The sequence below is a fragment of the Theobroma umbraticum genome, unplaced genomic scaffold (genome assembly GCF_002168275.2).
Source record: "Theobroma umbraticum cultivar Fairchild unplaced genomic scaffold, ASM216827v3 scaffold_228.0, whole genome shotgun sequence".
NCBI classification, from domain to species: domain Eukaryota; kingdom Viridiplantae; phylum Streptophyta; class Magnoliopsida; order Malvales; family Malvaceae; genus Theobroma; species Theobroma umbraticum.
The window spans coordinates 2,883,531-2,896,111 of record NW_018397274.1 but is presented as its reverse complement, the minus strand read 5'-3'; positions in this window follow the sequence as shown (position 1 = coordinate 2,896,111).

Below are 12,581 nucleotides of genomic sequence, written 5' to 3'. Positions count from 1 at the left end.
AATATGCTCTAATACTAATTGGTAGAAAGATAAGCTTTAAGTAAAAACTACCAAGAGAGAGTGAATTGGTTGTTAAATAAAAATTCTCCTTTTCTTCAAATATCTTTAAAGATGAAGCAAAAATATGAAATAATGAAACAATAAAATAGAGTATCAAATGAATGAGTGAAGAATAAAAAAATAAAAAGTACTTAGTAGGATTTTTATAGAGGTTTGATCTTGCAATGTCTACTCTTCTCCTTTGATAGCATAAGGAGTTAGAATCCATTATCAGCTTGTTTTTTCAGTAATGTCAGACGTAACCTTTACAACATGCTTTTTGCAGGGTTAAGTGTAACTTATACAACATGCCTTTTGCAAGAATAGGAGTAACCTCTAGCAAGACACTACCTTTTCAGGTTCTAGTATAACTTTTACACAAGAAAAAGCCTTTTAAAGGATCAAGTAAAACCGCTTTACCTTTTGCTTGGAGGTATAATTAATACAACAATGGATTCTAATGAATCACCAACTCAAAACCTTTAGAAAGATTAATAAAGAAGTTTAGGATCAGAAAGGTGAAAGCTTTCTCAAAGATATGGATGATCAAAGAAAGTTTTAGCTTAAGAAGGATTAGCTGAAGAAAAAAAATGTGAACTTTAGACTCTATTCTTACTAAAAGATAGAAACTTTTTTCTCACAATACTTTTTTGTTTTTTTGGTTTTTCTTTTTCAAAGATGATTTAAACTCATTGAAAATCTCACAAAATCCTTGCTTTAACATCCGTAGGGTGGATATTTATAGCCTTTGTGATTTTTTACGTGTTAGAGTGAAATTTGAATGATTTCTTGTACGTTCCAACTAACTTACAAAATTCTGCTACATTTATATAATTGATTCTTTGCTGTTAAGATGTTAGTTCTTTGCAAACTCTGTAGCTTTCTGTCTTTAGAGAATCGGTTTTTTTATTTTGAGGTGTTGGTTCTTCCATAACTAGGTTAAAAAAAAAACACTTTTACAATCTTGAAAAATCGATTCTTTTGCCTTAAGGTGTCGATTTTTCACTATAGTCTAAGGCCAAAATTTGAATTTAGGCTTGATTTTTACGGATCCGCTTTTGTCTAACTGTACCTTCTCTTTATTTTTCTACCTTCTGTATTCTATCTCTCTAGGATCGATTCTTTGTCTCTGAAGTGTCAATTCTTCACAAATTTTGAAGCTTTTGTCTTTCAAGAACTAATTTCTTTTTTTCCTCATAATCGATTCTTCACTGTTAATTTCTGTTTAAGAATTGACTTCTCTTTCTCTAGAATTGATTCTTCCTATAATCAAAGAAATAAATTTTGGTTTTTTTTTTCATTTAAGAATCAAGTCTTTTATTTTAAGAACTTGATTGTTAGGCTAGCACTTTGAATTTTAAAAATAAGAGATCTTTAAAATATTTCTTTTAATTTAAGAGCATGATCATTCATATACAAAGCATTTTAGTATATCGTTCCTTTAAGTTCGACTTTAACACTCTTTTGACGATTTTCTTCATATTCAAGAATATCTTTCATTCATTTCAAAGGTTTTTCAATTTCAATCAATTTTGTTATGTCAAAACAAAAATAAAGCTAACAATTCCAAGACCAAGCGTTTACCATCTGTGTTAAAAGCTATAATTGATAACACTGGCATAACTTAATTCCCTTAACCTTACAGAGTAAAGCTTAGTGCTAAGTGGCCGGTCGGCATGAGGGGCTGCGCTGCAGTGCCACTGGTTGGCCTGTCAGGTAGTATGTCCCTCGATCACCCATACAATCAACGGTTAACTCAAAGAGAGGTTGCTAGTCTCATTACCCTACAATCTCCCCCTAGGAACAACCTTAGGATTCGAACATGCAACTTCACTATAATAGCAGTATCTAAGACCAAACACTTACCATTTGTGTTGAAAGTTATAACTAATAGCACTAATGTAACTTAATTCCCTTAACCCAATAGAGCAAAGCCCAATGCTTAGTCATCGGTGGGCATGAGGGTTGTGCTATAGCATCGCAAGTTGGCTAGTCTTGTTTTATGTACCCCGCTCGCCTTTGCAATCGATGATCAACTCAAAGGGAGGTTGCTGGTTCCATATCCAACATTGTTGAAGAGAAAGTGGTTTAGGGGTATTATGCTTTAAAAGTATTGATAGCCATAGTTAAGGTATCAAAACTTGTAAAGCCATGAGTTCTCTAGTTGAAAAGTATGGATACTCCCAATCATGAGTATAGATACTTGTAGGACAAAAAGGATTCAAAGGCATTATATGTTATAGGTATTGATACCTGCTCATAGGTATTGAATCATGCAATCTATTTTTACAAAATCACCTTGTTTTGGCCTGTTTTCAAGTGGGAATGTGTAGAACCTCGATTTGGTTTATAAGGATAAAATATGCAATTTACTTGGGTAAATAAGAAATCTAATTGGTAAGCTCATAAAATAATTTTTATTAGAACAATTGTTTAAAAATCTACTTGTCTAGCTTGCTAAAATAAAGAAAAAATTGCACGAGGGAATAAATTGCACCAAAAAAAAAAACGAAGAAAGGGCTAAATGGGTAATTAACCCACAAATGGAACACCATCTGGTTGTCCACCCACTAGCCTCTTTCCCTTCATTCTTTTCTCTTCATTTTCCTTGAGATATGTTTCTCCTTTCATATTTTTCTTCCTAAAAGGCTCTCATCTAACCACAACTTGTTACTTTAAGTCACATTATGACATTCTTCTTCATGCCATTCCCACATGCCAAGCATTCTTAATGGCTTAAGCTTTTAGCAAATTCTCTCTCTTGTTCTTTTTATCCTTCATAGGTTAATCAAGCCACGGGTTGTCACCATCAAGCTTTCTCCATGGGTTGAACTACCAACCCCTTTCACATTTCACATTGAGCCACGGGTTTAAGCACATTGAGCCATCGGTTTAAGCATATTTGATGTCATGACCTAAACTCAGGGTCCACGACTAGTGCAAAGATCAAATAGGAACATCCCATTCAGCCTAGCAAGCCTCAAAACAAATAAACCAAATCCAATAATCAAATATCTCATGGGATGCATCACCATGGATATATATAGATATATATAAACATTGGTCAAATCTCAAACATTAGTTTGCATGATCTCGTGTTCAACATGCTGTAGCAAATACTATTTAAATATCAAGAGTAAGCCATCTTGTGGTAAATCCATAGTATAACATTTATTACAATGTAAATAAAATTCAAAATCCATAATAGGCGAAACATGACTAGAATAGTTGGGTATAACTCAAAGAGAAAGGCTGACACCTACTAGATGCCTTATCAAACATTTACCAAAATTGACTGTATCAGTAGTAGCTCTTCTTGAAAGGCAACAAGCCAAGCAGTTCACTAATCTGAAATAACAAATGCATCTTACATTTGTGAGTTGCAAATAACTTCGTAAATAGATTTGGGGAAGGGGAACAAGCTTTAACGAAAGAGTGTTTATCAAATACATTTCTAAATTCAATGCAAATAAACAAGATTCCAAATATGTCCAAGTATCACTTCTCAAGTAATCCAATCATATCTGAACCTTTCAAATAAAAACAAGTGTTTATAATCAATGTGAGTAATTCAAGTAAAAATGAGTGTTTATAATCATTTGTGAGTAATTCAAATAAAACTTAGTGATTAAAGAAAATTATTTATATTTTAAAAACCTTTATTTTCCAAATTTCATTTTTCAAATGTAATGCAGTCATATCAAAGTATTTTGAGAGCAAACAAGTATTTACAGAGTTTAATAATCAAATTAAAACCATAAGTATTTGTAAAATCCTTTTAAAAACTGTGAAGGTTAAAAAATAAGCCTTAAGTATTGATATATTGCTTAAAAGTACCGATATACTTCAAACATAATGTTTTCCAAGGCTTCTTGGGCTTACTATATTGATACATTTCTCAAATGTATCGATACATTTTGAATAGAATGCAATTCTGGAATTCTCTGACGAATAAGTATTTGAAACATTTTTCAAATGTATCTATACATTTTTCGTAGAACCCAATTTCTCAACTTAGAACTCAGTTCTAAGTCCTTAAACAAGTTTTATGAACCTTCATACTTAAACACCCAAAGTTCAAATGCCAAAATCAAGGTACAATTCTACATCAAGTAGGTTTTCTTCAACCCAATAACAAATTCAAATACTGAACAAAAGTTTAGTGCCCAGGCAATCCAAATTTCATCATTTCAAACTCAATATTCAATAACAAAATTAGTAATTTGTGGAAAACTAGTTTAAGAACAACTATTGAACAAATTGAATTTGGGCATTTTGCCATCGACTAAATAACAAAGTGGTAGGATCACATTAGTTACCAAACAATACAAGGTTGTGCTATAACACCAAAATGGTACAGCACACATAGTCATCGACCTCAAAAGATACAAACCATTGTCCACAATAACTAATGTCCGTTGTTGCTGGTACAAGTTCTTAAGTTAATAGGCTCCATTAAAACATTTTCCAAGTTTCCAAGTAAATCAAAATCCATTTCAAAACAAAAAGGTGAATCTATTCACTAAAAAAATCAAACGAGTCGAGACAAGACTATTTCATTGTCATCAAACTATTTTGTCATCTCAACAACAAAGTGACCCCATGCTATGGTCTATTCGAAGAAAATCTTTTTTCATTTCAAATTTTGAAGTCATCTAATCAATTAAACAATCATAGACAAATATTTAAGTTTTGAGGTATCAAAACGTTTAAAGTGCTTGTTCCTTATGCACAAAACTAAATCCATAATTAGCATATTTACATAACATATATAGCTTTTATCAAAACATACTTAAAAACAAAACATTGTTCACATCTCAATCCTCGTGAGACTCATGCTTCATCAAAAATATATTTTAATGTGAGATTGTAGAGCAGGCATACTTAATTATATCAAAATAATTAAAAATGTCGTATATACCCACTTCGTTGAAGTGTGCCTTTCTTCTTAGGACTTTTCATCCAAAGTTCGACCTTTTCAAATATAAATTCCTTAAAAGCACCTATCCATATACAATTTCACCATTAATACCTTCTGTTTTAATCTTAACTAACATCAATAAGCCTTTATCTTTTCCAAAAACTTCTTTAATCTTCTATGAATCTAAGAATCATTGACTAGAATTTAATGTAACAATGGGTTCTAGTAGTTAATTAGCTAAAATATTTGGTATCCTTACCTTGGTGAGCTTTGATGATAAGAAAAACCACAAAACCTTTGAGGTTGGAGTTTACAAAATCTGAAGGAACTAATAATATTTTTTAGAACAGGAAATCAAAGATTTAAAAGTCTAAAGAGTTGCAAAATGTCACCTTATTGTTTAAAACTCAAAACCAAGCTTCAAATCTTCAAAAATGGTTTTGGATTGTAAGATAGTGTTTAGAAGTTGTTAAAAATGGAGAGAAAATGATGGAGAGGATGTTAGGAATGAAAAATTTTGAAACCCCAACCTTTCATAGAGTGAAATTGATAAATTGCAAGTTTTTTGATGAACCATATTATAATTGTGTTATTGGATGAGTTTCCCAACCATTTTGTTATAAATTTCTCCTTCATATTGTGTCTTATTTGTGAAAGATTGATTGTTAAAGGAATGGAAGAAAAAGGAAACCAAAATAATGTATTTTTGGAAGTTGTGGCAAAAAAGGTTGATTCCCATGGAAGAAAGGTCGATCCTTAGAGGTTTTAGGCTCAAATTCAACTTTTGGAATTTACGAGAATCGACTTTTAAAGGAGGAAAGGTCAATCCCTACCCCACAAGACATAGAACACTTTGGTTAGCTTCTGGAATTACAAGGACCCCCAAGCTTTAAAAGGTTGATCCTTGTTATGAAGAACACAAGAATAAGATTCTAGAAGTTTAAGGACTGACCCATAAGGTTTAAAAGGTCAATCCTTATTGCCATATAAGGAAAAATAAGACCCATAGATTGATCCTTGAGGTTTAAAAGTTCGATCCTTGGAGCCTAACAGGGAAAAGATAAAAGACCTAGCCCAAGCCCTATTTCACATTTTTCATTCTTTCAACCTCCATTTACTCCTTTTCACTTTCCAAACCTTTCCATAAATTCCAAACTCGAATCTAAGGTAAGGTTTAACCATTTTTAAGCTTTAATACCATGAGTTAAGCTAATATTCTCTTTCTAAAAATTTACAGCCACTTATCCTTTTTTGAATTGAAGATTTTAGGGGTTTTAACTTTCTAAGGAAACATTAAAGCAATGATTTTGTAATTGGAGTAATAAATGCTTTGAGTTTGAAGTTTTAAGCTTATTGGAATTAAATCAAAGAATATTTATTTATCAACTAGTTTCAAATAAATAGGTTTGATAAAATACTATGGAACTTATCATAGAATTTATTATTCTAGGAATAGTAGAGCTCGATGATCATAGACTGAGCAAGGTTTGATGAATCAAGGCTAAAAGAAATACGCTTTTTGTCATGGTGAGTGGATACATCGTTTCAAAGTATTTTGGTATGTAAAGTTAAACATGTTTTATCAAATTGTTGCCTTATATGATTGAATGATATTCCTACAATGATGAATCAAACATGTTTAAGTCCAAATGGTTTCAAGTAAGTTTGAAATCTATATTTGTAAGTGAATATCTCTACTATATATTAGGTTTTAACAAAGTGGGATAAACCTTTTCAAATGTTTTCATTTAAAAGAATCATAGATAGGATGTGTGATGTATAAATGGGGCATGACTAGAATGTTGGTCCTAAATAAATGTGTTAGAGAGAAGGTGAATAGTATTTTTTGGCTCATACTAAATTTGACCTCTGATTAGGGGCAAGTTAAAGCTTAATGAAAAGTAATTAAATGCAAGATGAAGGAATAATCTAACCAAGAATGAAATGATAAAAAAAATAAAGGAGACAATACACAAAGATTTATAATGGTTCGGTCAAAGACCTACATCCACTACCTTGATTGTTCAACCAAGGATTTTTCAAACCAAATCACTATAAAATAGTGAAATTCCTAAGCTTTCACTAAGCTTTTACAATGACTTTTTACAAGCTCAGCCACAACTTTAACAATGGTTATTTTTCGGGATCAACCAAAACCCAAAACTAACTTTTCTAGACTGAGTTAGAACCTATACATTCAATCAAGCTAACCCAAGCTTGATTAATCCCCTTAGAGTGTCTCGCACACTCTAAGCAATCAAGGAGAAAAGAAATAAAAAAAATACCTATGATCACTAACCTAATCTGAAGGGTACAAAGTGAAGTGCTTAGCTCTATTATAAAGATTGGAGTGAAGTGCAGAAAGTATGCAGAGAGTTTTTTCTATTTTTGAGCTCTTTTTGATCTTGGAAACCTTCAAAAAACTCATTCATACTTGTTGGGAGGGCCTTTTATACTTAAAAAATTAACTTTGATGGCAGCTATATAGATTTTGACTGTTGGAAACAATTTGGGGATAATTCTAGCCATTAATTTATCTTTTGGCATTCAATTCAAATTTTCAAACAGAATGCTCTTAGTCGACTAACATTGCTTCTTAGTCGATTAAGTCCTTTCTGTCTTTGAACCCAGTTTCTGGCAGTTAACTCTTAGTCGACTAACACTGTGTCTTGGTCGACTAAGTGTTCTCTGTTTCACAGTTTGCTTGATCCTGCCAACTTCTCTTTTAAGTTTTATCCAACCAGCTCCCTTGATTATTCAACTGAGAGGCTTCTTGTTTCATTGCTCAAGTGTAGCTCCTTATAGTTATGAGTTTTGAAATTTGCTTTTGAATGATTGACTAATTATTTAATATATATTTTTGTCCTGCACACTCAAGTAGAAAAGTTAGACATAAATAAATAAAAATATTTTATTATCATAAAAAACTAATGGAGCTAACATAGAAAGATGCCTAGATGGATGAATAAATACCCACCCATGATAAAATGATTGTGAAATGTTAGAAAACCCAACTTTGTGTAAATGCTAGTAGGGATGATTCGAGTCACCTTTATGAGAAGGTGAGTGTGGATGATAGAAAGCCCATTTTGTGAACACTTAAGGGTGGATGATAGAAAGCCCACTTATTGGAAGTGTGAGTATGGATGAGCAAGTTCCCATAACTAAATGATGCAAGTGCGGATGGGTAAATGCCCACCATTAAAGCTATGAAATGAATGAATATGATAGAGTGTGATTACTATGTTTTCACTATAAATTATATGTGAATGATAATTTATGTTGTTAAGGTGTAAATTCTATGTGAGCATAAAGGCTAGTTATGGGGCATCGTACATAAGTCCAGCCAGATGTGGGGCATTGTACCACACACACCTATATAGCTTTAAGATTGGTGGCAAAACCAATCTCCCATAAATAGTCATTGGTATGACTTACCTCATGAATGTATAACAAAAATGATGCTATGAATTGTATATGAGATTGATGGTATTATTCTAGCATTGAGTAATGATAAGAATTAATGTTCATGTTACATGTTCATGTATTTTGTATGATTAGATATAGAACTAGCAAGAATGAATGTTAAAAGAGATATAGTGAATTAAATGTGATGGAAAAATTTCCCATAGCTTGGGTTTATATAAAAGAAATTTTGATACCAGAAGAACGAGTATAATTACGGGTAAAATTGAATGCACTAGAAAGCATTCCAAAAGAAAGGTGTCAATACCCACGGTGAAGGTATCAATGCCTAAGGTACAAAACTTTCTATTTTCTCCTTGTGAATGGTTTTCCACTTGTGTTTAAAACCTCCTCTTTATCAGATTGTTCATATAATTTTGATTTCGAATATATGTAAGAGAAATGATCTTGAACAAAACTATTTAAGCATTTGAAAGGAAATATGATGATGTTTATGAAATTCATTTTTATCACATCCCATTTTATGGAAGGATTGTGACACGTGCATAACTTACATGAATATAGCCCATTAGGCCTAAGCAAGCCTAAACCATTAATACATGGGCTAGTCATCCATCCCATTCACATAAATTTCCATTCACAATTAAGGATATGCAAATATTTCATCAGGAACACCACATTGTGGAGCTTTTCAACATAAAGTGAGGTTTCTATCACATTTTATATAAATATTCATGAAGTTATAACAATTGTAGTTCGGCACGTATCCTGTGCCCATATTGCTATGGTTTACTCACCATAGTCTTATAGTTCTCATGCACCCATATCCGAGGCTCAACATAATATCCGAAATGTAAACAAATATGAATAAATTGACATTTATTTACATAATCAAGTTTAATATCAACACAATAGTTCAAAGACTCTACTTGACACATTGTAGAGTGTAACGACACTAGAAGGCTGGAAGGAGTGCTTTACCATACTTACCATGAATGAACTAGGCTACTACTCCACAAGTCACTTAGCCAAGCAAGCTATAAAAACAAAATTAGGAAAAATAACGAGTGAGTCATAAAGACTCTATGAGTGGATACGAGGGAAGAGGGTAAGCCAAGAGAGAGTTGTTGTAATAAATCATATTTTGCAAAAACACATGATAATCATATAAATCATTCTAATGACAATAATCTTATTTCAACATTTCCATAAATGCATTGCAACTCAAAAGGCAACAATAGGTGATAAACATATAAAGCTTAACTTACAAACATTTGCAAGGAGAACTCTGGGGAAAGAGTTTTCGAACTCACATGTTCAACATCATTCATTTACTGCATGAATATATCATCTAATAGTGATTCATATATTCATTTCCACACAAGTACAACAATTGTCAAGTCACCAGTTGTAGGTGTCACAATATCCATTATTCAAGCAATATGCCAATACATACAATTTTCAAAAGATAAGGGGAAAATGGGTCTTTTCACCCAATTCATCGTTGTGGATTTGTATCCTCACACCGGGCTTAAGAAAGGAACAATTGGTGCATTTTTAAAGAGGGGAAAAGATGACATGTTCACCAATGTTGACCTTATGGTACTTTTACCTCTACACTGGGACTAAAACCTATTGGTCCTAAAAAGTGTGCTAGGAGAGTGAAAGCACTTTGTGAATGTCACTAAAAATTGGTTCCTAGTTACGAGCTTGAAATGGAAGTTGATGAGAAAAGTCTGAAGGTTGTTAGAGGAGTAGCAAAGAAATGAATGAGAGTATAATTTATAGTGGTTTAGTCCACTTGACCTACATCTACCACCTTGATCTTTCAATTAAGGATTTTTAACTAATTCACTAAAATTGGAGAAATTCTTAAGCTTCCACTAAGCTTTTATAATGGCTTTTCATAGGCTTAGCCACAACCTTTAACAATGATTTTTCTCGAGATCAACCAAAACGCGAATTAACTTTTTTAAGGCTAAGTTAGAACCTACAACCATAACCAAGCTATCTTAAGCTTGATTACTCCTTAGAGTGCCTCGCACACTCTAAATAATTAAGGAATACAGATATAAAGATCTACCTATTATCACTGAGCTAATCTAAATGGTACAAGATAATGTGCTAAACTCTATTACAAAGATTGGAGTGAAATACAAGATGAAGTGAGAGGATTTTTCCAATTCTTTGTTCTTTTTGGTTCTTAGAAGCATTTCATGCATATTTGAGATGTTGGGTTTTATACTTGAAAAAATCAACTTTGATGGATTGGATAGCTTTTGACCATTAGAAATAGTTCAGGAACCAGTCAGGTAGTTATTTTGTCTTTTAGCACTCAAATTTGAAATTCCTGACAGTAAGCTTTTAATTGGTTAACTATAGGCCTTAGTTGATTAAATCTTCTTTGTCTCGCAATCAGCTTTATTGTCTTAACTAGTTAAGAAAGCCTTTAACCGATTAAGAGTTTACTGTTTTCAAGCAACCAACTTCACCAACCTTTCTTTGTTTGATTGATCCTTCTTTTCAATTTATTTATGCTGATCTTTCTCTAATCTTAATTAGTCATAAAATATGTCTAGCCACCTAACACCTTTTTAATTGTTGATCAGAAATTTGACTTAAAGAGCTTCTTTTAGGTCTTTACTTTTAAAATTTTAGCTAATTAACTTGGTTAACTAATTAAGGGGCTTTCGTTTATGACCCATTTTATGACCCCTTATCCTGATGAGTTTTGATGGTTGCTTTTGAAAGATTATTCTATTAAGTAACTTATATTTTTGTCTTGCACACTGAAGTAATATGGTCAGACATTAATGAATGGGAATATTTTGTTATCATGAAAAACTCATAGAGTTAACGAAACCAATACATAACATAAGTAGAAATATATCGAGATCCTACCAAGATCAAGTATTAATAATCATGACATTCACATGTATATTAGAATGGTGGAGACCTACTCATCCACATTTACATTAGTCATATTTCATGGGCAAATTTACATTCACAATCATTATCTCTAAGAGATGTCTCATTACCCACACTAGCTTGTAAACGGGAGTAATCGAGGAACTTTTGAACAAAATCATTTTAGAGGGCTTGTCCCTTTTCATTGAAAACTATTACATAACAGGATATTTACTACTTAATAGATTGTAAACATTCTTGAAAACTCATTTCTCATACAATGCGATTTATTGAAACCAAAATAGCATCCACATTATGCAAGGCAATTCTATCAATAAATCATGTTTATCTTTATCGTGTAAAGTACTTTAAAAGGTGCACCCACTCACTTTCAAAAAGTCGATTTCTATCGATACTTGAAACTCTAATCTAACGAACTTCGTGGATTTTCCACCATTTCTAAACATTTAACAATCAATACTTAGTGCCTATTTGGTCTAACTTTTTTTTTAACTTATCTACTTCTTAAAAGTAGAAGCCGAGCCAAACAAGATTTTAACTAGCTTTTAAAAAAAAGTAATTTCTTGTGAAGTGACAAGAAAAAAGCTTCAAAGAGACCAAGGAAAAAACTTTATTGAGACATCAAAATAATTTAATAACTATTGTAATATATTGAAAAACAGGAAAAGTGACAAGACTAGACGATATAAATGTTACAGAAGAACAATAATTGAGAAATTTTTATTTATTAATAAGAAAACTCAATTAATTTTGGGTTTTTGTGATTGAATATAATAAAAAAAGTTATTTATTAAATATCTTTTATGGTAATTTTAACCAAAATTAGAATTTGTATAAGTTGTTTTGCCAAACAGCATATCTATAAAAAAAAAAGGCTTTTAAAAGTAAGTTTACCAAACAGCTTTAGTTTAATGTTGAAAGCTATTATTTTTTATAAGAGGTTCATAATAGTTTTTAAGCTAAAACAAAGTTAGGCCAAATGAGCTTTTAGTATAGAAATCACATAATAATCGTTATAAGTTATTTTAAAACTATTCAAGTTATTCTAAAACTAATTATCTAGAGTAAATCTACTGCTTTTCAAATACCCATGTATTTTTAATCCATAAACTCATCATCTTTACCTTAGGTGAGCTTTAATGCTAAGAAAGATCATAAACCTTGAACTTTAACAAACAACAGAAAAAATTTGGGCACTAAAACAACATTTTTAGTTTTGGAAATTGAAGATTTAATGGTTTCAAAGTTGAAAAATACCATTTTGTGC